This window comes from Leopardus geoffroyi, chromosome D2 (genome assembly GCF_018350155.1).
Source record: "Leopardus geoffroyi isolate Oge1 chromosome D2, O.geoffroyi_Oge1_pat1.0, whole genome shotgun sequence".
Taxonomy (NCBI): Eukaryota; Metazoa; Chordata; class Mammalia; order Carnivora; family Felidae; genus Leopardus; species Leopardus geoffroyi.
In genome coordinates this window covers 73,005,781-73,031,407 of record NC_059334.1, presented here as the reverse complement: position 1 = coordinate 73,031,407, position 25,627 = coordinate 73,005,781, and the positions used below count along the sequence as shown (strand labels likewise).

The 25,627-nt window shown below is 36.8% G+C and overlaps 1 protein-coding gene and 1 pseudogene across 2 annotated transcripts in view; both read right to left on the bottom strand.

Annotated features, from left to right (window-relative positions):
- The window catches only part of ATRNL1 (attractin like 1), a 784,731-nt gene that overhangs the window by 182,827 nt on the left and 576,277 nt on the right, over positions 1 to 25,627 (bottom strand). The window lies entirely within an intron of this gene.
- LOC123577564 overlaps positions 13,396 to 25,627 on the bottom strand; it is a 28,432-nt pseudogene continuing 16,200 nt past the window's right edge.

Below are 25,627 nucleotides of genomic sequence, written 5' to 3'. Positions count from 1 at the left end.
CCACCAACTTCTCCCTATTTCCCTCACCCCCCAGCTCGTGGCAACCACTTTTTTACTCTCTGTTTCTATGAGTTTGCTTTAAATTTAATTTAATTTAAATTTTAGTTTTTTGATTCCACACATAATTGATACCATGGAGTATTTGTCTTTCTCTTTCTGAATTACCATAATGCCCTCAGGGTTCATCCATGTTCTCTCAAATGGCAAGATTTCCTTCTTTCTCATGGCTGAAAAATACTCCATTTTATACATATCTCACATCTTTATAGATTCGTTCATTGAAGGACATTTAGATTATTTCTGCATCTTGGCCATGGTAAGGAATGCTGCACTGAACGAGGGCAGGGGGGTAATATGTTGTGCATAAATCAAAAGTTAATGTTTTCTTTTCCTTTGGATCCAGAATTGGGATTATTGGATAATATGGTAGTTCTATTTTTAGTTTTCTTGGGAAATCTCCATACTGTTTTCCAAAGTGGATGCCCCAGTTTGCATTTCTACCAACAGTACATGAGGATTTCCTTTTCTCCGCATCCTTGACGACACATCTTTTATCTCTTTGATGACAGCCATTCTAACAGGCGTGAGATGATACCTCAGTGTAGTTTTGATTTGCACTCCCTGATGACTAGTGATGTTGAACATCATGTATGTGTTAGGCATTTATAAGTCTTCTTTGGAAAAATGTTTATTCAGTTCCTCTTTCCAATTTTTAATCAGATAGGTTTTTTGAGGGGGGAGGAAGGGAGGTTATTTTGCTGTGGAGCTGTGCGAGTTCCTTATATATATTAAGTTTTGTATAGATACTAATTATATATAAAACCCTACTTATCAGATATATGATTTACCAACATTTTCTCCCATTCCATAGGCTCTTTGAATTGACTTTTGTTACGGTGTAAGATAGGAGTCCTGCTCCATTCTTTTGCGTGTGGCTGTTCAGGTTTCCCAGTATCATTTGTTGAAAAGACTATTCTTTAACAATCAATTTATAATTGCATCTGACAGAATACCTAGGAATAAATTTAGTCAGGGAGGAGAATGATCTGCACACTGAAAACTAAGATATTGATATTGAAGATGACACAAGTAAATGGAAAAATATTCCATGTTTACAGATTAGAAGAATTAATATTGTTAAATTGTCCATACTACCCAAAGCAATCTATAGATGGAATGCAATCCTTATCAAAATTCCGATGGTACTTCTCCCAGAAAGAGGAAAAAAAAGTCCTTAAATTCATATGGAACCACAAAAGACCTTAAACAGTGAAAGCAATCTTGATAAAGAACAAAGCTTGAGGCACCACACTTCCTGACTTCAAACTATATTTTAAAGCTATAGTAATCAAAACAGTATGGCAGTGGCATAAAAACATACATATAGATCAATGGAATAGAATAGAGAGCCCAGAAATAAACCCATGTGTATATGGTCAATATATGACAAAGAAGTCAAGATTATCTATTTTAATCTTGATAGACATTTGGCTATCATGAATAGTACTGCCATGAAAAAATCTTGTACATTTTTTTAAAGTTTATATAGGTTTGAGAGAGAGAGAGAGGGAGAGAGAGAGTGAGAGAGAGAGAGAAGCAGAGATAGAGGGAGAGAAAGAGGTTCCCAAGCGGCTCCCTGTTGACAGTGCAGGGCTCTAGGTCATGAAATGAGATCATGACCTGAACTAAAACCAAAAGTCAGCCGCTTAACCAACTGAGCCACCAGGAGCCCCTTGTTCATATATTTTTTTTAATGAACACTTTTTTTGTTGGATTTGTATCTGAGAGGAGAATTTCTTGGTCATAGGGTATGTATATGTTTATATGTTTAAAATATATGACCCATTTTTCAATAACTGTTGTACCAATTTACATTCCCAAAGCAATGTACGAGAGGTATGGTTGTTTTCATATCCTAGCCAAGATTTGATGATGCCTGTGTTTAATTTTAGCCATTCATGTGGATAGATAATTGTGTTGCACTGTGGTTTTACTTTGCGTTTACCCAATGACTAATGAAGTTGAGCACCTTTAGATGTGTTTATTGGCCGTTTGGATAGCCTCTTATGAAGTGCCTGTTCAGGTGTTTTGCTTACTGAGTTGACTGCATCCTTTCTTATTAATTTGGAAGAATTCTTTATAAATTATGAAGAATGAATCTTTTTTAGAGATATTTTTGTAGTAAATACCTTCTCCCATCACATGCATTACATTTTCACTCTCGTAACAGTATCGTTTGGTGAAAAAACGTTCTTAATATAGTTTAATATGCCACATTTTCTATCATGGCTACTACTTTTATGTCATGTTTAAGAAATCATTAAATACTCCCAAGTCATGAAGGTATTCTGTTTTCCTTTAGAAAACTGTTTTATTTTCACATTGTAGATCTACAGCCCATTTGATTTTGATTTTTGTGAGATGGGAGTCCCAATAATTTTTTTTCTTACATGGATACCCAATTGATCCACCATGATTTATTGAAAAGACCATTCTCGTTCTACTGCAATGCAATGTCACCTTTGTCATGTATCATACTACACTATCCATTGGTCTCTTTGTCTATTCTTGCACCAGTTCCAAGTGTCTTAGTTATTACAGCATTATAAAAGATCTTAATATCTGGTAGCATACAGTTTTCTTCTTGGGATATTCTTTGCCTTTTGATTTCCACAAATACTTTAGAATAAGTCTGTCACTTTCCATAAAAAAAAATATCTCTAGGATTTTTACTGGGAATACATTGAATCTATTTTCAGCTTGGAGAGAAATGACATCATTATAATACATCTTTAAAATTCTTCTTAAACTTAGCTCTCAAACATCAATAATCTTTTTAAAAAAATATTTATTTATTTTTGAGAGATAGAGAGAGAGAAACAGAGCACGAGTGGTGAAGGGGCAGAGGGAGAGAGGGAGACACAGAAGCTGAAGGAGGCTTCAGGCTCCCAGCTACGGAGCCCGACGTGAGGCTTGAACTAAGGAACAGTGAGATCATGACATGAGCCAAAGTCAGATGCTTAACTGACTGAGTCACCCAGGCACCCCTCAAACATCAATAATCTTAACTATAATATTGGCAGGAGGGAGCTTAGTGAAAGATAAATCAAGATGGAGATTTCTGGCAGACACCCTCGATTGTATGTATTCTGTGTATTATTTGCCTTAAGATCCACATGCCTTAGAGACCAAATATGTAGGTGATATTGTAGATGCTTAATTATACATGTCATAGTCCTCAAAGCTTAGGAATTCCACTAGCCTCAGTTGCCACCTCTCAACAGATGACTTCCCAACCTAGATCTTTACCCTAACTTTTCAGCTGAGCTACCTCCGTGCTCACATCTCCAGGGTTGATATTATTATTTGGCCATTCCACCAGTAACTCATATTTAACACGTACAGAATTACACTCATTCTCGAATCTAATCTTTTATCTTCCTAATTTCTATTTCTATTGAAAGAATCCTCAGAACTCCAGGTGTTAAGCTGAGATCTTTAATTGCTTCCATCTCATGCAGCGGTATATAGAGGTGGAAAGTGGTGGGGGAATGTGCCCTGGGTGCAGGCAATAAAGGGGGCATTGTCAGAAGAGAATTCAGAACAACAATAATACTGACTAAAAACAGGTAGAGTTTTTATTATCACTAAATTTTTAGGAAATTTACAATTACAATGTGAATCTCCCACCACACCGCACTTTGGTACACTCCTCCTGTCCCTGTGCTCCTGAAGTTGAACTGGTTGCAAGATTATGTCCTTTTATCCTTGGAGACAGCTCTTTCTATGTCCCTAGCCTCAGGCTCTCATTGCCTTATGGTCATTTTGCACCTAGAGTTTTCTTCTTCCAATTCATCCTATACAAGCCACCAGGGTAAAAACAAACAAGTTCTGAACATTTCATTCCTCGGCTCATAATCCTTTAACAGCTCTCTATTGCCAACAGAATAAAGTTCAAAACTTAGCTTGTTATTCAAGGCCTTGGTGGCCTCCCTCCCTTTGTACCACTTTCTCTCCATATGATTTCCAGAAAGAACCATATACTCTATTTCATGTATATGCTCTACTTCTGTGACTTAGTTCACGACTATTCTTCTCCTTACTCTTTCACTGCATGCATCTCTGTCCACATTCTACTCATTCCTCTTCAAAAAGCAACTCACTATTATTACCTCCTGCATGAGTATCTCCCTTATGTCAACTGCAAGAAAACTCTTCTCTGAGTTTCCCTAGCATTTCGTTTTTCATTTATGGTGTTTGCTATTTTATACTTTGTATATCACGGATTTTTTTTCTTGGCTCTTCTTATAGACTCCAACTAGCCTGGAATACACTTGGCATTTAACAGTTCTACTTATTGTCACTTACAAACTCCTTGGAGTTAGGGCCAAATCTCACTCATATTAGCCATCAGCAACTATCCCCATTCTTTACATGAACTAGACTCTAAATACCTCTTGAAATGAAGGAAGTGTATAGTATTCAGCTACTCATCTCGTGATTGTTGTTGAATACTCTATTCTCGTTTGTCCCTCCTGTTCATAATTCCCTAGGAAAGACCTGCCTGAACAATACTATCTATTCAACTGCATTTAGTCTCCCATCAAAACCACATGTTCTCAAGAAGTTTCCTTCATGTTCCAAAGGGTTTAAATAGGCCCAGAATCCCCAAAATTTTTACTTCAAAGCTATTATGATTTCTTCCCTTTTCTGAATTCTCAGCACATATTATTTATATTATTCATTCAGTTCTTAATCATATATTTCTTTGTTACATGCCTTATATTTTTAACTCATGCATTGTTCTTTTTCCCAAGGGCTAGATATTTCTTCCTAACCACAATGAAATTCTTTTGTGGATGGGGGCCTTGTATTAAGCTCCATTTTCCCTCCCCCGCAGCTAACACAGGGCTAATTCCCACCCCCAACCCCACCCCCGAATGAATTGTTTTGCTGCAAACATGTTGGCTAGAACTTTATACTAAATATCTCCTTCCTTCTTGTCAGTAAACTACAGTTAAATTTAAGTTTGTTAAAATTAATCTTGAAATACATCACATACCATGGAATTTGTGTCAATTAATTTTCCTTAATCTTACAGGATTCTGAATTTGGAGATTATAGAAACTAAATTATTTACTTAGCAAGAACTTTACATTTCTTGATATAACATTAAAGTCATAATTCCCCTGCTAAAATTAATCTTTTGAATTTAGAAATATTTTAAGGGAAATTAGGATATATAAATTATTTTTATTTTGTTATTCAGTTAATAGTAGACATAAAAACTAGTAACAATTTGAAAAAACAATAACTTGTGCTCTTTGTTTACTGGTGTCAGACATTTAATATTATATTTAATTCCTACACATACAATAGGTGGTACATACATTATACTCTTGTTACAGATGATAAAAATGAGACCTTAGTGTTTCACTTAACATGGCCAGGGTCACATAGACACTACGTGTAAAAATAGGTATTCTACTCTTGGTCTGTCTGACTATAAATCTTGTGTTCAAGTCTGTAGGTTGACTGCCTTTCCAACCAGAAAAAAAGGATCGTTCCCCTTCTCTACTGATAAATGCTTTTCCCGACAACAATTCATTATGCAAATATTCACGCATGCGGAAGGGTTGGAAGGATAGTGTAGTAACCACTATATGTATACCTGTCATTCCAATTTTACAAATCTTAATCTTTTGTTCTATTTGCTTTATCACAACTTTATCACTGATCTGTCCATTTGTCAGTCAAGGCTGAGCAAAAGCATGGCACAGAGGCACATCCGGGTTTAATATGGTTAAGAACAGAGGTTTGGCCTGGAATCGCAGAGGGACATGAGGGTGAACAGAGTAAATGGTACTTGATTTCAGAGGCATTTAAATGCCAGACTAAGGAGTCTGAGTTTTACTAGACTGTTCTGTCAAGAATAACATATGCCTTATATAATTGGCAGCAAGGATCTACTTTGAAGTAAGGTCTTGATATCTGATTTTGGTACTGAACTTCCTAGATAACATACTATTTACTCTTGAACTATCCCATTTATTTTAAAGATGCATTATCTTGAATTCATGATTAAGCTTGGTAACTGACTCCATCACATACTAATTGCCTATGCCATCAAGAAAGCATAAAGCCTATTAACACTCTTTTTTTTTTTTTTAATTTTTTTTTCAACGTTTCTTTATTTTTGGGACAGAGAGAGACAGAGCATGAACGGGGGAGGGGCAGAGAGAGAGGGAGACACAGAATCGGAAACAGGCTCCAGGCTCTGAGCCGTCAGCCCAGAGCCCGACGCGGGGCTCGAACTCACGGACCGCGAGATCGTGACCTGGCTGAAGTCGGACGCTCAACCGACTGCGCCACCCAGGCGCCCCATATTAACACTCTTTAAATGTTACCTCTAGGGGCGCCTGGGTGGCTCAGTCGGTTAAGCGTCCAACTATGGCTCAGGTCATGATCTCGCGGTCTGTGGGTTCGAGCCCTGCGTCGGGCTCTGTGCTGACAGCTCAGAGCCTGGAGCCTGTTTCAGATTCTGTGTCTCCCTCTTTCTCTGACCCTCCCCTGTTCATGCTCTCTCTCTCTCTGTCTCAAAAATAAATAAATGTTAAAAAAATTTTTTAAATGTTACCTCTAGCATACTGAAGTTCCTTCAAAAAAAGAGTATTTGACTTTTTTTGTAGTTTTACTGTCTCCTCTCTTTTAAGCACTTTGCCTTAAACAAATAATTATACTGATTCTTCCAGATTTCTTATACATTTTGAAGTCTACATACTACATTTGTTTTTTTTAGGTTCAAACATCATAGCTTTTCATATTTTGTTACAGACCCTTGGCCTCATGTTTATTCTGTTATATTGGATTATAACTGGAAGCCTATAAAATCTTTAAAAGCTTCATTTTAGAAAAATAATCCAACTATAATATGATAGTGTAAACTTAGTGTAAACATTTTCTGAGTGAAGAGAAAATATTATCAATACTGTTTCCTAAAGTCAAAGTGACCTATTGGTAGTGGAACACTTTGTATACAATGCACAGAAAAAAAAGAGTACTATTTTATATAAGTGTTTTATTTTAAAAAGATAATATAATAATAGTCTTTAAAAAAAAAAACCAGTCAAGTATTACAAAGATGATTCAATATTTTTAAACTAAACTATTCACATTCACTTGTTAGTAACTTGACAAGCTATGGTTGTATGTTTTTGAAGGGAAAATTTAGAGAGCAAGTATTTTAGAAGTATGTATTTAGAACTGCCTTAGACATAATGTAGTGACTAAATACATATTACTTAAAAAGAGTTTTAATGATTAACTCTGATCACAAACAGGATTTACAATTATTTTCTAAATTATAACATTAAAAATTAACAGCAGATTATTCAAAACCTCAATGCCATTCATTTCTCAACTCCTGTCTAATGACTATTAGTCAACATTATAAAAATGTCATTATTTCATGTAACATCTTTGATGCCTGTGGGATGGGGCTGGGAGGAATAAAAGAAAGCCTCACATCAAAGAATTGCCTCATTTACTCTAATCACAACTGAGTAAAAGATTAAAAAGTCAGAAGAGTTATCAGTGACACCTGATCTTGAAAAAACAAAATAACAACAACAACAAAAAATCCTGGGGCATTCTGTCAGTGGTGGGATTAATGTAATATTAATTATAGTAAAGTGCCAACCAAAGATTAAGAGATAGAACTTAACAGAGGAATCAAAAAGCAGCCTACTGCTGGACTAAATTCAAAATAGATACTAGAAAGGAAAATTGGCTTAGATAGCAGTTTACTGAAAATTGAATAGGAATGTGAAACATATTCTACCAAGAGGTGAAACCATCCCTAGCTTTCATTAATCTCCTTTAGGATTTGGCATAGCCAGGTATCTTTCATGCACATTCCAATCTCAAACCTGGGGCTGGAAAAATGGCTGGATGTTCTACATGAGCGCTTATTTGGGGGATATTCTAGGGAGCAATCCTTGAATTTATGTACTTGGGTGGTTCATGAGTTAGGAATGGTAAATGGGTACTAGGCTCTTGAATCTCAGGCTTACAGGTAAGGGCTGAGGGTCCAAACTTCAAATAATAAGGTAGGAACTCATGAAACCTATACATTCCCAAAGAACGTCAGGCAAATAAGGAAAGATATGTAGGCAGATAAGATAGGTCAGTCATACAGAATAAAAAGAGTTACACTTAGTGATTTCTAAAGCCACCCATTAGCTTAAAAAGAACTTGGGTAAAATTTTGTATTAGTGTTGAGAATTCACAAGTCAGCATTTGAATATCTTTAATCAAATGTTTTTACGAATCTGGCTTAGAGTTCACCATTTCTACTATTATAATGAATAAAATGAAGACTGACTTCATGGGCATATGGCCTGTGCAGTTACACAGGGCCCTGTGTTTAGGAGGGCCCCAAGCCTGGTTAAATGCTCTGCTGAAATTCTTGAAATTCCCCGTCTTGAAATTCTTCATAATTTTGTACCAAAAATTTCGGTATATTCATTTTGCACCATATATTATGTACTTGGTGCTAAATACAATCAGTTATGACTGGGTTATATATCAGTACCAAGAGAAAATAAACCAAATACATTTAGCAGAATGGGGTGTTGGCTACAGTAATCCTTTATAAACACTTTTCTCTTCTGATCCCATCTTCCCAAAGTAATTTTCTTGTGTTCTTCTTGTACTACGTTTGGATGGGAAAGTACCTGATATTGGAAGATTTTAACCCTTCTGGGCATATGAATTTTAAAGGGACCTGATGAAAAAGCCTAATGAAGACATCTAAAAGGAGTGAGTTGCTAATGATGGACATTTAGGTAAATGTTTTTGGTGATGGATTTTTCTCCGCTTTTCATTTTACACAAAATATGCACTTGATTTACTTTTAACGCCTGAGCAGAGAAAAAGAGCCGTTTACTCTACTCTTGCTCTCTACCTTGACTTCATTTGTCATAGCAAAGAAAAGTCCCTTTTCTGCTTCCCCACAGAAATTTTCTTTACTAGATCATCCTCAATGTTCTTTGCTAGCTCTTTGTATAAAGGTGGTGGTAGGAAAATGGTGCCTCCTCAGTATAATACCAATTGAAGCTGCCTATTGGTTGTGGCTGGTTTTTAACCTCAGTCACAAGCCACAATTTCCAAGACAATTTCCCTTTATGCTCTTTTACACCACCCCCAAATCTCCCCTCTCACAGCATAATGAATCTCAATGCAGCTGAATCATGCAGGTCTGATTTAGCCTGCAAAAATGTCAGTCAAAGCAAGCAAGATGTACTCTTTGGCCTTGAGTGCTCTAAGCTGCTATGAATCATAGGTTTAGTTTTTGCCAAATGAAAAGCAATTTCACTTGCAAAAAAATATCTGTGGGGATACTTATGGCTTTTAACTCATAGGGAAAATGTATTAAAATTGTCTAGGGAAAGAGATTGTGTGCGTGTGTGTGTGTGAGCGTGTGTGTACGTGTATGTGTGTGAACCTTTTATGAAACCAGAAAAAAAAGAACCAGAATTTACTGCATTTGCTTTCAGTTAAAATCTTCTCATTTTTTCAGCTTCAACTAACAGGTGTTAACCATTAGACTAATAAATTGCTTCTACAAATGGACCATATCAATGAGTTAGATTATTTAATAAGGTTCAAATTTTTGTAAGGGAGCAACTCAGTTAGATTTCGTTAGGAAGACTTTCTCTGAAATTAATTGCCAAAATATTGAGCAGTATGATATTTTCTCTAACTCCTACTTATAATCACCAGGCATTGTATGAAAATAGCTTTGTCAATACTGCATTCTATAACTTGGAATTTCTGTTCTTAGGAAAGAAAAAATTTACAAAAAACAAAATTGTTAAGCTTCTTTTTCACCTTGTAATCTGATACCATAAATTGCAAGCTCTGTTCTGTTAGTATGGCACTTCATCTTTAGCCATAGAACACCTATAATGGTCAAAGGAGCCTTCATTTCTTATAAGAACTGTCTATCCTGACTTTTAAAGTGCAACTTAAGACATTGTTCAATATGTTCAGTCTATACTAGCCTTCAGCTAATCCAAGACTCCTCTAAACAATGGTTAGATAGTACGGTGGCAGCCCCATTAAGCTGTCTGAAACATCACATCTTATTTTTTCCCCCAAGATTGTTCTTGTTATGAACAATTTTTGTAGCACCGAGAAAAAATTGTGAAGGAGTAAGCATTTCAGATAACATTTCAGATTAGGCTATTATAGTAAAATTGAACATCCCAATCAAGTCATTGGGCTTCTAAACTGATTTACTACATCTATGATCTTTTATGGTTTTAACTATTTGGAAGAGACAGAAAACTAGAACTGATTTCTCTCCTGAAAATATACTCAAGGAAGGAAAGTATGGAAAAGGGTAAAGCTGGTATATTAGATTCACAATCTGCTGAAAACATAATAAAAGAGGGCATTTTCTAAAAATGCTGAGAGATGATGTGACCTAAGAAGATTAGGAGACAGACAGTAAGCAAGAAGCCTTTAAATGCTTGTGTTGGTTGTGTCTATCTTTGGGAAAATTATTTAATCCTGGTTATTCTTATATTTCTTTCTTTGTAAATTGGGGGTGTAGTTTCTCACCACAGTGCTGAAGTAATATATCTGACAAATAATGGATCTTTTCTGCTACTGAATGTAATTTAATTTCTACAAGATCCAGCTTCTTAAAAAAGTTAATATCATATGTTCCATAAGATCAAAACGTTGAATTTTTTTAAAGTTTGTTATTTTTTTAGGAGAAACATTTTTAATACACTTTATTTACCTTGCAGTAGATATACACTTTTTCAAGGTAGGGCACATATTTTTAAAACACTTGACTTGTAAATCAAAAACTTTTTCTGAACTGCTTTATATTATATTTTTTATATTTCATACCTACAAAGCACATAGGCATATTTTTTTATTTTTAAATTTTTTAATGTTAATTTATTTTTTGAGAGACAGAGACAGAGTGTGAGCAGGGGAGGGGCAGAGAGACAGAGGGAAACACAGAATCCAAAGCAGGCGCCAGGCTCTAAGTTGTCAGCACAGAGCCAGACACGGGGCTCAAACTCACGGACCGCGAGATCATGACCTAAGCTGAAGTCTGACGTTTAACTAACTGAGCCACCCAGGTGCCCCAAAGCACACAGGCATATTAAGAAAACCCATCAATAAATTCTTTAAAAGACTAAGATTAACAATACAAACTCCAAGACATGTTCAGTGGTTTTATTAATGCTTTATTCAAACTCACTAATTGACGTCACCAGAAAAACCTCTAAGTTTTTTTTTCTCAAATTTTTGAAGCTCACCATTTTAAACAGAACTATATTTCTGTAGACTGCAGCTTGCTTATTTTTATAATACCAGAGTTTGTTTTATTGACTTCAAATATGTAATTTTCTCAGCTTCAATTATTGCATGTGTGAGTAATAGACATTTAATTGCTAATTTGTTGGAAGATCTATGCCTCAGTATGCTTTTGACATACTTTAACTTGAAGAGGACTGATATTTATTTTAAGTAAGTTTACTCAGTTAACTTTCTCACTGATCTGTTAAAACTATTTTCTTTATGAAAAACAGCTTAGAAAGTATTGAGTATAAAAAATGAGACAATTCCATATCATTGATTACATATCTTCAGCGTTTTACTGCCATGCTCTAGTTACCTCTAATTCTCATTGCTTTTAATATGCCATTTTTACTTGCAGCATCATTTTGAAGATTTTATGAACTTATGGGATTTGGGGTTAAAATGGTAATTTAATATAAATATTGCTATCAATGTGTTCATTAGATGGCATAAATTTTTTAGACTTCCTTATAAAGGTTTTCCTTTAAACATTGTAGTTAAAAAATTTAAAGAAACGGGGCACCTGGGTGGCTCTCAGTCGGCTGAGCGCCCGACTTTGGCTCAGGTCATGATCTTGCGGTTCGTGAGTTCAAGCCCCACGTTGGGCTTTGTACTGACAGCTCAGAGCCTGGAGCCTGCTTCGGATTCTGTGTCTCCCTCTCTCTGTGCTCCCCCCCGCTCATGCTCTGTCTCTCCCTCCCTCTCAAAACTAAATAAACATTAAAAAATTTTTAAAAATTAAAAAAACACTTTCGGGTCAGTACAACCTAGATCCAGCTTTTGTGGAACCTGAAACTTTTGGAGTTTTGGAAACTCTCTTTAAGAGAAAGAATATAAATGAAGAATACAGTATTAAATGCCAGTCTTTAGAAGGGTCCTGTGCATATGAGGGGCCTTCACGCTTAAGCTTCATTATCTTTGAAGTCAACCCAATTCTGGGGCAATAGCTGTTCGACTCTTCCATATTTTTCTAAGACATACAAAGAAACCTAGAACATCAGACACTATGGTTAGTAGTAAAAATAGGAGTGATAACAGTTACTGCCTAAAAAGTGCTTATAAAATGAACTAGGCAAGGAAAGCCCTTTATATGTACAATCTCATCAAATCCTGAGAACCACCCTGTGACCCTGCTATTTTTTACTTTTGTTTTATTGATGAGGAAACTGAGCTCAGATAAATTTAGTAATTTGGCATAAATCAACCAACCATCAGGTGATAGATCTGGAATATGAAACCAGGTGTGAGTATCTCCAAGTTCAGAGATAATGAAGACTAATTGAACCAGAGAGCCCTTTCTTTCTTTTCTTGTTGTTTGTATGAAATCTGATTAATATCATTCATAAGTCTATTACTTCTAAATCCTTCCACAAAAGGGCATTACAAATCTTCAGGTTACTGCAAACATATCTCTGAAAGAAGAGTGAACCCTAATGTTAAAGCTGTAATACAAATGTTTGCTTACTGGCACTATAGTATAAAGCAAAATGAAGAATATCTTATTTAAATAAAACAAGGATTGTTATCTTTGCTTTATCATTATTTTGTTTATTTATTTACTTACTCATTTTATTATTTACTATTTCCTGGAAAACATATTCAACACATTTTTTTCCTGTATATGCCTATAGCCAATTTTCTAGGCTCATTTAAAAACAAATGCAAATTAAAAAAATTTTAATGTTTATTTATTTTTAAGAATGAGAAAGAGAGTGTGGGGGTGGGGCAGAGAGAAAGGAGGACACAGGATCTGAAGCAGGCTCTAAGCTGGCAGCACAGAGCCCAATGTGAGACTGGAACTCACAAACCGTGAAATCATGACCTGACCTGAAGTTGGACACTTAACCAACCGAGCCACCCAGGTAGCCCAATGCAAATTTTTTAAAAATAATGAAAGCTATGTTTTGCTCAGGAATACTAATGTATACATACCATATACATTGTTTTTACAGGAGACACTAGTTTGCCAAACTTCAGTAGCAAAACACCAAGTTGTGCGTTTGGCATTATCTAGCTCCGCGGTTTCTCGATGCCCTGGGGAACCTGGTAGTTAGTAATGTTGAGAAACACCTTGTTGCTGCCACTTCTCTTCTTACAGGTGACTCTATTGTGATAGAACATTCAAGTCTTTAAGATGCAAGGCCAGGCAGGGGCGCCTGGGTGGCTCAGTCGGTTAAGCATCTGACCACGGCTCAGGTCATGATCTCACAGTTTATGGGTTTGAGCCGTGCTCAGAGCCTGGAGCCTGCTTCAGATTTGGTCTCTGTCTCTCTGCCCCTTCCCCATTCACACTCTGTCTCTTTCTCTCTCTCAAAAATAAATAAACATTCAAAAAAAAAAAAATATGCAAGGCCTGGCAAAAAGCCTCCCACAAATCCACTGGATATCACTATGCTCTGTTTGATAAATTCTGTTGCCTCTTCAATTATATTGTTGATTTCAAGTGCTGTCTTATTTGCTTGTTTCTTAATCTGTCTTTAGCTTTGTTTACATCTTTTCAACTCTCTTCCAGTCAGTCTGCATGTAACCCCTGTGACTGGCAACCTAAAGAAGAAGAAAGCTGGCACCTACTGTGGTTGTTGCAAGTTTTCCAACTTTTCTAGAACAAAAATCCCTCACAGCAGTCAGTCAGTCCACCTTTTACAACCTGAGTGGCAACTGAGTATTCTTCTACCATAGGTCCAGAACTGCAGCCAAACATTTGATCCCACCAATTGTGTCTTCTCACAAACTCAGTTAAATAGGACACTTTTTGAGACTCCTCATTGCTTTCATGCTCTTGGCGAGGGGGTTTCCGGTCGCCATGATACCTCCGAGGCCAGCTCTGAAGGTGATCCCACCCTCCCCCCTCTCCCCACTACTTTCCTCTTTTCTTTTTTCCCCATAGAAATCCCACTTTAAAGTCCAATATAAATCACAAGTAGAAAAATATAGCCTCTTGAGAAGATGCAGTTAGGGTTGTCCCTCTGACCATCTTCTAGAAACAGCATGATACTTTACGACAATGTACTGAGCACTAACTAGGTGTCAGACCCCATGCCAAGTGCATTTCGTCCTTCCAGCAACTGGTAACGTGCCAATATATTCATGTAACAGAGGAGAATCAAACATACATCTGTTTGATCCCTTCAATCTACTGTAAGAAAGACAATCACAACATTTTTCAAAAGCACTTTCTTCTCAACCCTAAGCCTTTAGTATTGTTGGCATCTGAATAAATTTCAACTACAAAAAGTTTGGAAACTGAAGATATGCACTGTTTAGCAATGCTGCGTCTTCAAATTTGACAAACTTATGGGAAAAACTTGCATGATAACAAAGAAACCTGTGGGGCGCCTGAGTGGCTCAGTCGGTTCAGTGACCAACTTCAGCTCAGGTCCTGATCTCATGGTTGGTGGGTTCGAGCCCCGCGTCAGGCTCTGTGCTGACAGCTCGGAGTCTGGAGCCTGTTTTGGATTCTGTGTCTCCCTCTCTCTCTCTGCCCCTCCCCCACTCATGCTCTGTCTCTGTCTCAGAAATAAATAAACATTAAAAAAAATTCTATAAAAAACAAAGAAACCCGCACAGTTTCTAGTTCTAGTGCAGGAGGGGTTGGCCACCATCATTACTTTGACAACTTTGAAACTGAAAACCAGCATAAATGTCCATGGTTGAAGTAGTTATTTTCCCCATTTAATAGCTCTGAATATTTTCACCTGTATTACAGTTGACAATGTATCACTTTGGTTAATTCCTTTGCCATTATTTGCATCTAATTTAATGGAGACAAGTGATTAAATAATACTTGTTTTTTCATACATCTGTATTTTTTACTTAAAAAAGGCAATTTCAATGTTTTCATTAGTAAGAACAGAAAAGGATGAAAAATGACTTAAGACATGGAACTTGATAAAAGTAATTTATGTAACAACCTTCCGTGGAAAACAAAATACTCTGTTTTCTTGCTAATTCTCACAAGAGCACAATTTTTATGATGAGTCCAAATTTAATAGAATAATGTTACTACTCCCTAATTTTTTAATTAAATGAAATAATTATAAACTGTACAATAAAAGTTAGCAAAATTAACAAACTAAAATCTTCCTTTAAAGTGCATTTATGAGGAAGAGAGAGCCGCTTGATAATGTGAAGAGAACAGGATGTGTATATTTACAATATTCGTGGCTCAGAGTTGCTGCTGACAAGAAAAAAACTGTAGTGGTACATATTTTACTGTAACCAGGGGAACAGTCAGTGGATGGATGGTCAAAAAAATGGGACACTCATTTGCTCCTTGGAATGAGAAAATGTAATTAAAGGACATAAAAATTGCACAGTAGCTTGCAATAGAGCCTTGATATCCTGTCTTCCTAATTCTAATAGTAATGTAGATAAGCGTATCTTATCAAGTCATAAAATAGTAAATCCTAAAGCAAGAAAGATGAAGGGGTTCCCAGCATCTCCAGAAAAACACGGTATAATGTTAATACTAGTCAAAGTGCTTGCTATTTATCAACTATTAGCTATGATTTATATGTATATACATGTTCTCATAACACGTAGAAACATAGATATTATTCTCATGTTACATATGAAGACAAATGAGGCTAAAAGAGAACAGGCAATTTATTTAAGTCATGGAGCCAGAAATTGGCAGAGGTGGGATGAAAATCATAGGCTTTGCAGAAAAGGAATAAGAAACATTTTGATATTCAAAATACCAATCAAACAATTATTAACCATGTACCTTTGGCATTTTTACTGGCACTTAGAACTTTTTGGTTAAGAAGAGAAAAACAAAATAATTACAATATCCACAAGAATGTTTAAGCCACTCAATGTCAAAACTACAATGACTTCAAAGGGTGGTTCTGGGATTAGGTACCAAGATAACAAAATTCTTAGAAAGTGATTCTGATGTGCAGCCAGGATTGAGATCCTCTGTGACATACTAAGTGAAACTGGCCAATAAGAACACGAATTAAATGACAAGAAGATCAGAGCAGGGTGAAATATCAAGGTACAAAAAATATGGAGGAGTAATGATAATGATACAGGCCCTTGAAAGATAGGGCTGGTTGGTAGGTGAACGAACAGATGAAGAAAACTGTAGGGCAGAGAACATGATGAACAAAAGCATAGGTGCAAGAATGGGCCTGGTGCAATGAAAGGAAAAGTAGTTAGGAGATCTAACTGGTGAGGGTAATAAGGAGAGCTAGTAAAAAATAACTTGTATTTGATGTGGTAGCCAATAGGCAGCTCTCATAAGCTTAAAAATCAGTGGGAGGGAACGGAAAAGGGGGTGCTCTATCATAATAAGTCTGCTCATGACATGTGGGATCAGTAAAACGGAACAAGCAAGGTAGATGACTACAAAGTTCCAACCCTTAAGACTAGATTAATAACAGCATTGACGAAAATGGAGCTGTTGAAAAGGAAAGTCAGTGGGGGGGGGGGGCGGGGAAGATAATGGTGCTTATTTCATGTTCACTGAATGAATCAATGAATGATGAGTCTGTCTGGGACTTGCTCAGTATGAAGAAAATTGTACTGTAATGATTTAAGACTAAAGAGCTGGAGCAAAGGTATGGTAAGGTACAAAGTGCCTATGTTTAATAAATAAATGAGTGAGAACAGTTAGAAGGGATTTACTGAAGCACTGAGAAGTGATAAACTCTCGAGACACTATGAGTCATAAGATAAAGCAGTGGGTCATAAAACCTTCATAATAATTATCCTAAGCCCTTGCAATTGTGAAAAGCTTCACAATCTAAAAAAAAAAAAATAATTGTTCAGTGATGTAGAGAGAGCAAATGTTATTACCCACAATTTTCATACAAGTAAATTGCAGCTCAGAGTTTATGTGACTTCCCCAAGGTAATACCACTAGTAATTAGGAAAACCTGCACTCAAGTCCAAGTGTTTGACTCCAAATTTTGTTCATTAATTAAGGCCAATTTACATAATTCTAGAGAAGATTCAGTCCATGAAGTCATAATGGTCTGAAGATAAGAAAGGATTTGTAAAACTTAGATATTTTAATGAAGAAAAATAAGGGCACATAACATTTTTTCCCCAATGATTCTAGATTTCATATATTCACTCTCTTTCTCTCAATAATGGAAAATCAAACTTACCTTCATCACTGCAGCATACAATGCCAGGGATTCATTATACCAAAGTTCCATTAAAATGTGACTTAATATGGGAGCTTAAACTATGAGGTAGTAGCTTTCACCATCAGATTTCAAAGAGCAAAATGTTTAGAATATTGGCAAGGCTGTAGGAAAGAGTCACTGTCATAATTGTTGGTGGGGGTTGCAGACAGTATAACACACGAGAGCAGTGTTTTTAACAAAGAACATTTGCAATGTCTGGAAACATTTTTGGTTGTCACATCTAATGGCAAGTGATGGTTAGAGGCTGGAGATGTTGCTCAACAGTGTACAATGCACAGCCCTCCAGAACAAAGAATTATCAGGCTCAAAATGTCAACAGTGCTGAGGCTGAGATACCCTGCTGTATAAAGATCAATTTGGCAACCTTTGCCAAAATTATAAATGTATATTCCTCTTGGACTAGAAATTTTACTTCTACTATTTTTTTCCTACATATACTTATACCTGTGCCAATCCATTCATTCAACAAATATTCATTGAATGCTTCCTCTAGGAACTAGGATTATATTAGGGAACAAACCCAAGAAAAGTCTTTGCTTTTTGGAGCTAGCGTGCTCATGCAGGGTGGGTGTGGGAATTGAAGATGAAACAAGTAAGGAAAACACATAGCATCTTGGAGGATGATAAGATCTTTAGGGGAGGCAAAGGAAGGTTAATAAGACCTGCATAATAATATTTACTTGCAACATGGTTTCAAATAGCTAAATATTAGGAAAAGCCTAATGTACATTAGTGGGGGACTAGTTAAATAAATTATGGTGCTATGGAACACTATGCAGCCATTAAAAAAGTAGTTCCATAAGCATTAATATGTAATTATCTAGCAAAGTGAAGAACACTGCATCTATAAAGAAGGGAGCCCTGATATTAGCACCTGTATGAAATATCTCTATAAAGAAATACAAAAATCCTGGGGCGCCTGGGTGGCTCCATCAGTTAAGCGCCTGACTTTGGCTCAGGTCATGATCTCACCATTTGTGAGTTCGAGCCCCCTCTGACAGTTCAGAGCCTGGAGCCTGCTTCAGATTCTGTATCTCCATCTCTCTCTGCCCCTGCCCCGCTCACACTGTGCCTCTCTCTCAAAAATAAAATAAAGACATTAAAAAAATTTTAAGAAATACAAAAATCCTGAAAATACTTGTTACCTGTAGGATGATGAATAGGAAGGTAGCTAGGGGATCAAGGTGGGAGAATGGTTTAATTCTTTTTCCTGTATCCCCTTCTGTATATTTTGATTTTTGAATACAAATGCTATATAATAGGCATTTAATACCTATCAAAATAATTCAAATTTTTTTCTAAAAGTATCTTTATGCTATAGGAGGTTTAAAAAATATACAAACTTATGTATATGTGTATATATAAATAGAGAGAGAGATAGAGATTCATGCATATATTATCTATCCTTCCATACACACACACACACACACACACACACACACACACACACACTCTACACACGAGTGCATTTTCTTAATTTATTAAAAATACAACATGAATCAAAGGTTTACTTAGAAATCACCTTTGTCCTGGATAAGGGTGGGAAAAGAGTCCCTGAATCCTTTCCTGCCTAGCATATAAAATTCACAAGCACGGGAATCTTGTCTGTTTTTTTCCGTGTTGAATAACTAGCGCCTAGAACAATGCCTGGCATAGATGGAAATCAAATGTTTGCTGACATAATGAATAAATGAATGAATAAATAGCCTTACTTTACGCCTACTTCTTTTTTCATCAACTGATAGACTCCTAATACCTTTCTCTGCTTTCAGTCTTTTTCTTTCAATTTATTCCCCAAAATACCACCAGAGGGATTTATCCAGAATACAAATTTGTTGTGCTTTAAAATCTTCTCCAGTTCCCCACTGCCACAGGAGTAAGACTCTCTGTAACATCCACTGCTCCCTCCCCTGCCTCTCACCATCTTTCTTGGAGTCCATTTGCAGCTAGGCTAACTATTCCCTGCTCCCACTTGACTACCTTCTGGAATGTTCTCTCTCCTGTAGGAGAACTCTTACTTTTTTCTTTCCCCCAAGCTCTTGTCTCAAATATTGAGACAATTTTGAAACAAGAACAAGATTAGTTCTCATTGAGACACTTACTCCACTTCTCCTAAAATCATAATTAGTTTCTCCTTTCTCTCTGTTCCCACAGAATATGTACATCCCTATATTTTTAAGTCACACAGTCAAGTGTCTATCTCTCCCTCAACAGACAATGAGTGCCTAAGGGGTGAGGCCTAAATTTTATCCATCCTTGCATTGGCAACCTTACCATAACGGCAGGCCTATGATAATTGTTCAATAAGGATTCTTTAATAATGAATGAACACATTAATTATTGGATAAATCTTAACCTTTGATGCAAACTGCATACAGTAATAGGTTTAAAAATATCCACAAAGCTGGGGCGCCTGGGTGGCGCAGTCGGTTGAGCGTCCGACTTCAGCCAGGTCACGATCTCGCGGTCCGTGAGTTCGAGTCCCGCGTCAGGCTCTGGGCTGATGGCTCAGAGCCTGGAGCCTGTTTCCGATTCTGTGTCTCCCTCTCTCTCTGCCCCTCCCCCGTTCATGCTCTGTCTCTCTCTGTCCCAAAAATAAATAAACGTTGAAAAAAAAATATCCACAAAGCAAAACAAAACAACCTTAATAAGAATTCGAGTACATTGTATTTATTACATTATAATTTTTGTGACAACATGTACAAATTATTTACACTCTCACAATCTACCTGAAATTTTATCCAATTTTACACAAATGCCATGAAAAGAAGTAAAGAGCATATTTTAATATAATCCCTATATAATTTAAGCGTTAGTGTTTCTATAGACCTAATTTTTATTTAAGTTCAGAAGGACTATTTTGAGAATTTGAACAAAAGCGGGTAAAGATACTTAAAATTTTTTAAAAATGTTTATTTATTATTAAGAGACAGAGAGAGACAGAGCATGAGCATGGGAGGGGCAGAGAGAGAAGGAGACACAAAATCCGAAGCAGGCTCCAGGCTCTGAGCTGTCAGCACAGAGCCTGACGCGGGGCTCGAACTCACAAACTGCAAGATCATGACCTGAGCTGACGTCGGACGCTTAAACGACTGACCCACCCAGGTGCCCCAAAAGCGGGTAAAGGTATTTAAACACAATTTGAAAATTATATGCTTATGGATATTTCCACAAGATGGCAAGATAGAAAAATCCTGAACGCCACCTCCTCCCACAGACACATCAAATCTCTGCTACAAATAGATCAATTACCTCTGAAAAAGATCTGAAACTAGATGAATCGCTTCTCCAACAACAAAGGATAAAAGACCACACCAACAAGGGAGGAGAGGCAGAGACACAACCTCACCACTTCTTTCTACTCCCCTGCATCTCACCAGCCCCCCCCCCCACTTCTCCCAGAGGAGTGAGGGGTGGCTGCCCTACAACAGGAGCCCCAACTACTGTGATCTGCACTGGAGAGACAAGCCCCCAAAACTTCTGGGTTAGAAAACCATCAGGGCTGACGTCCAAGGGACCCAAAATATGATCGGAAACTGAAATCTCCCAAGACCCAGGGATTTAATAAGCACCTAGACTAAGGATGCCTGGGTGGCTCAGTCGGTTAAGTATCTGACTGTTGATCTGGGCTCAAGTCATGATCATGGTTCATGAGTTCAAGCACTGCCATCAGGCTCTGCACTGACAGTATGGAACCTGCTTGGGATCCTCTCTCTCTCTCTCTCTCTCCCCCCTCTCTCTCCCCTTTCCCCACTTGTGCTCTCTGTCAAACAAAATAAATGAAAACTTAAAAAGTAAAACAATTAAAATCAAAAGCACCTACACTAAATATGCAGATTCATCTGCCAATTTAAAAGAATATGCAGGAGGGACAGGGGACAGTTGAATCTCTCCCTGGAGTTGGAAGGGCTGAGAGACAACATTTTTTTAACTCTCCTACTCTACTGGGGGGTAGCAGAGTGGGCAAGCTCAGACCTGACCTGCCTTGCTAAGGCAAGTGCAGGTGAGAGGTCATGGCACTATTCTGCTGCCTTGCTGAAGCACTCCCCTACTCCTGACTGGGGCTGGCAAGTGCCAATGGTCGCAGCACTCTCCTGCTTCCGAGATGAAACTGGTGACCGTGGGCACTTGTGACACTTCTCCACTCCCTGGCTGGGGTTGCTAGCAAGAGCAGTCAGGGCACTCTCCCACTCCCAGCCTAAAGCCAGCACCACACATTGACAAGACACTCTCCCACTGCACTACGGAAGCCCCCGTGTGCCCAGAGTCAAGACATTTTCCCACTGCCTTTCTATAGCTGCTGAGTGGGCCCCACCCCTTATACATTTCAGCTGCCTTGCTAAAACCAGTGGGTGCTCACAATCCATACAGGGGATGCCTCTCAATCACCTAGGCCTGGTGGCTAAAGTGCTGGTGTTCTTGAGCTCCACAGGGATGTAACAGTTGAAAAGAGTTCTTGGCATGCACCCCCCTCCCCACCCCGGCACTGCACAGGTTAACAGGCTGAAACACAACCACAGTCTTCTTGTGAAAAAAGGCCTATTTACTTAGTCTGGAGCTTCAGCCTAAGGGACAGGCTTCATGTTTTCCACCCATCTAGAGGCTAAGGGAGGTGCTTAGTGAGAACATAAACAGAGAGACACCATCCTTAAACATCCCACTGGCCTCATTACAGCTTGACAAAACCTCCCCCAAAAGGAGCTGATACATTCTTCTGGAGGCCAGAATTTTGCAACGGTCACCCAGATGAGACTTCCAGATCTCCTGGTCTGCAGACCACCAGGGATTAAAATTGCAGCCCACAGGACTATATATATTTGCATACTTTAAAAGCTGCTGCCTGAGTGTCTGGTTTCCATCAGCCTGAAACTAGATGCTAATTGAGATTCCTCCCCATGGAAGAACGGACAGGTCTTAGCACACCCTCGACAACAAGAACATATCAAGAATAAATTAGGCAGTTTAGACAATCACAAAGTTTCAAGAGACAACCATGAGCGAAAACAAGGTTGAACCACAAGGTTTATCACCTGCACAAGGCTACTCCTTGAAGACTGAGAGGTAGCTATTTCAACTAATACATAAAAACAAATACAGAGTCCAGCAAAATGAGGAAACAGGAGTATTTTCCAAACAAAATAATAAGACAAAATCTCAGAAGAAGGCTTTAATCATATTGAGATAAATAACCTACCTGATAAAGAATTCAAAGTAATGGTCATAATGATGCTCACTGAACTCAAGAGAAGAATGGGTGAATATAGTAAAAACTTCAACAAAGAGCCAGAAAATGTAAGTACCAAACAGAATTCACAAGCTGAATAATACAATAACTGAACTGAAAAATATATCCAGTAGACTGGATGAAGCAGAACAGATCAGCAAGCTGGAAGAAAAAGCAATGGAACCTACTTAGACAAAGCAGCAAAAAGAAAAATAATTTTTAAAAATGAAGATAAGTTATGGCACCTATGGAACAACAAGTAGAATAATATTCATGTTATAGGTGTCCCAGAAGAGGAAAAAGAGTAAAAGGGGCAGGCAACTTATTTGAAGAAATAATGGCTGAAAATGTCTCCAGTCCAGAGAAGGAAACAGATATCTGGGTACAGGAAGCTGAGAGAGTGACAAATAAGGTAAACCTGGAGATTCACACCAAGACACATTATAATTAAAATGGTAAAAGTTAAAAAGAGAATCTTAAAAGCAGCAAAAGGAAAACAAATTGTTACATACAAGGGAAACCCCATAAGACTACCAGCAGATTTCTCAGAATAAACTTTACAGTCCAGAAGAGAGTGGCATGACAAATTCAAAAGTACTGAAAAGTAAAAAACTTTGAAATAAGACTATTGAATCCATAAGGTTATCATGTGTAATTAAAAAGAAGAAAAAGAGATTTCTAAACAAGCAAAAGTTTATCACTAGTAAACCAACCTCTTACTTGTAAGAACAGTAAAGATGTATCTTTCAGCTGTAAAGAAATGGCACTTCTTAATAATAAGAAAACATAGAAAAGAAATAATCTCACTGAAAAAAAGGTAAATTTACAGTAAAGGTAGTGGATAGATTATTTATAAATGTACTATAATGATTAAAAGACAAAAGTGGTAAAATTAAATAAAACCATAATGATTAGCTAAGGAATACATAAAATAAAAATATCTAAACTGTGAGATCAAAAGCATAAAATGTTAGGGGGTATTTGGAATGTGCTCAACTTTAAGTTGCTATTAACTAAAAATAGACTGTTATAAACATAGCATGATATATGTAAACATCACAGTACCAGAAAGCAAAAACTTATAGTAAATACAGAAGAAAATGAGAAAGGAATCTAAACATAACAATAAAGAGAGTCATCAAACTACAGGGAAGAGAAAAAAAGAAGAAGAAAGAAACAGAGAGGAACTAAAAAAAAAATCCCAGAAAACAATCAACAAAATGGCAGTAAGTATATTCCAATAAATAATCTCCTTAAATGTATAGGGTATTAATGCTCCAATCAAAAGGTATAGAGTGGCTAAATGGATAAAAAATACAATACACATCCATATGCTACTTACGAGAGACTCACTTTAGAAGAACGCACACAAACTGAGAGTGAAGGGATGAAAAAAGCTATTCCATGCAAATGGAAACATAAACAAAGCTGGTGTTGCTATATTCATATCAATAAAATAGACCTTAAAATAAACACTTTAATAAGAGACAAAGAGGGGCACTATATATAATAATGGGGTCAATCCAGCAAAACATAATATCTATAAGTAGATATGCACCCAATATAGGAATACCAAATTACACAAAGCAAATATTAATAGATGTAAAGGGAGAAATTAATAGCACTATAATAATATTAGGGGACTTTAGCACCTCACTTACATCTGGATAAATCATTCATCCAGAAAATCAATAAGGAAACACCAGCCTTAAGCAATACATTAGACCAGATGAAGTTAGTAGATATATATAGAACATTCCACCCCAAAACAGCACAATACACATTCTTCTCAAGTGCACATGAAACATTCTCCAGGGTAGATCACATTTAGGCAACAAAACAAGTAAGTCTCAATAAATTTAAGAAGACCGAAATCACATCAAACATCTTTTCCAACCACAACAGTATAAAATTAGAAAACAATTACAAGAAAAAACCCATGAAATAATGACAAATATGTGGAGATCAAATAACATGTTACTGTGCAACTCTAGGGTCAAAAAAATCAAAGGAAAAAATTTAAAATACCTAGAGACAAAAGAAAACACAAACACAACATACCAAAATCTATGGAATGCACCAAACACAGTTCTAAGAGGAAAGTTGATAGCAACACAGGTCTGCCTCAAGAAACAAGAGAAATATCAAATAAACAATTTAACTTTTATGCCTAAAGGAACTAGAAAAAGAAGAAGAAGTCCAAAGTTAATAGAAGAAAGGAAATAATAAAGATCAAGAGCAAACAAATGAAATAGAGACTAAAAAGATGATAGAAAAGATCAACAAAACTAAGAGCTGGCTGTTTTAAAAGATAAACAAAATTGACAAACTTTTATCTAGTCTCACCAAAAAAAGAGGGTTAAAATAAATAAAATCAGAAATTAAAGAGTAGAAGATACAACTGATACCACAAAAATACAAAAGATTATAAGAGAATACTATGAACAATTTTATACAGCAACAATTTGGACAACCTAGAAGAAATGGATAAATTTCTAGAAACATAATCTTCCAATACTAAATCATGAAGAAGGAAAAGATCTGAATAGGTTGATTACTAATAAAAAAAAAATTGAATCACTAATCAAAAACCTCCCAACAAATGGAAGTCCAGGACCAGATGGCTTCACTGGTGAAACTTACCAGACATTCAAAAAGATTTAATACCTATCCTTTTCAAACCCTTCCTAATAATTGAAGAGAAGGGAATGCTTCCCAACTCATTTTACAAGGCCAGCAATTCCTTGATGTCAAATACAGACAGGGACACCAACAAAAAAATAAACAAACAAAACAAAACAAAACAAACAAAAAAACCCTATAGGCTCATATCCTTGATGAACATACATGTAAAATTCCT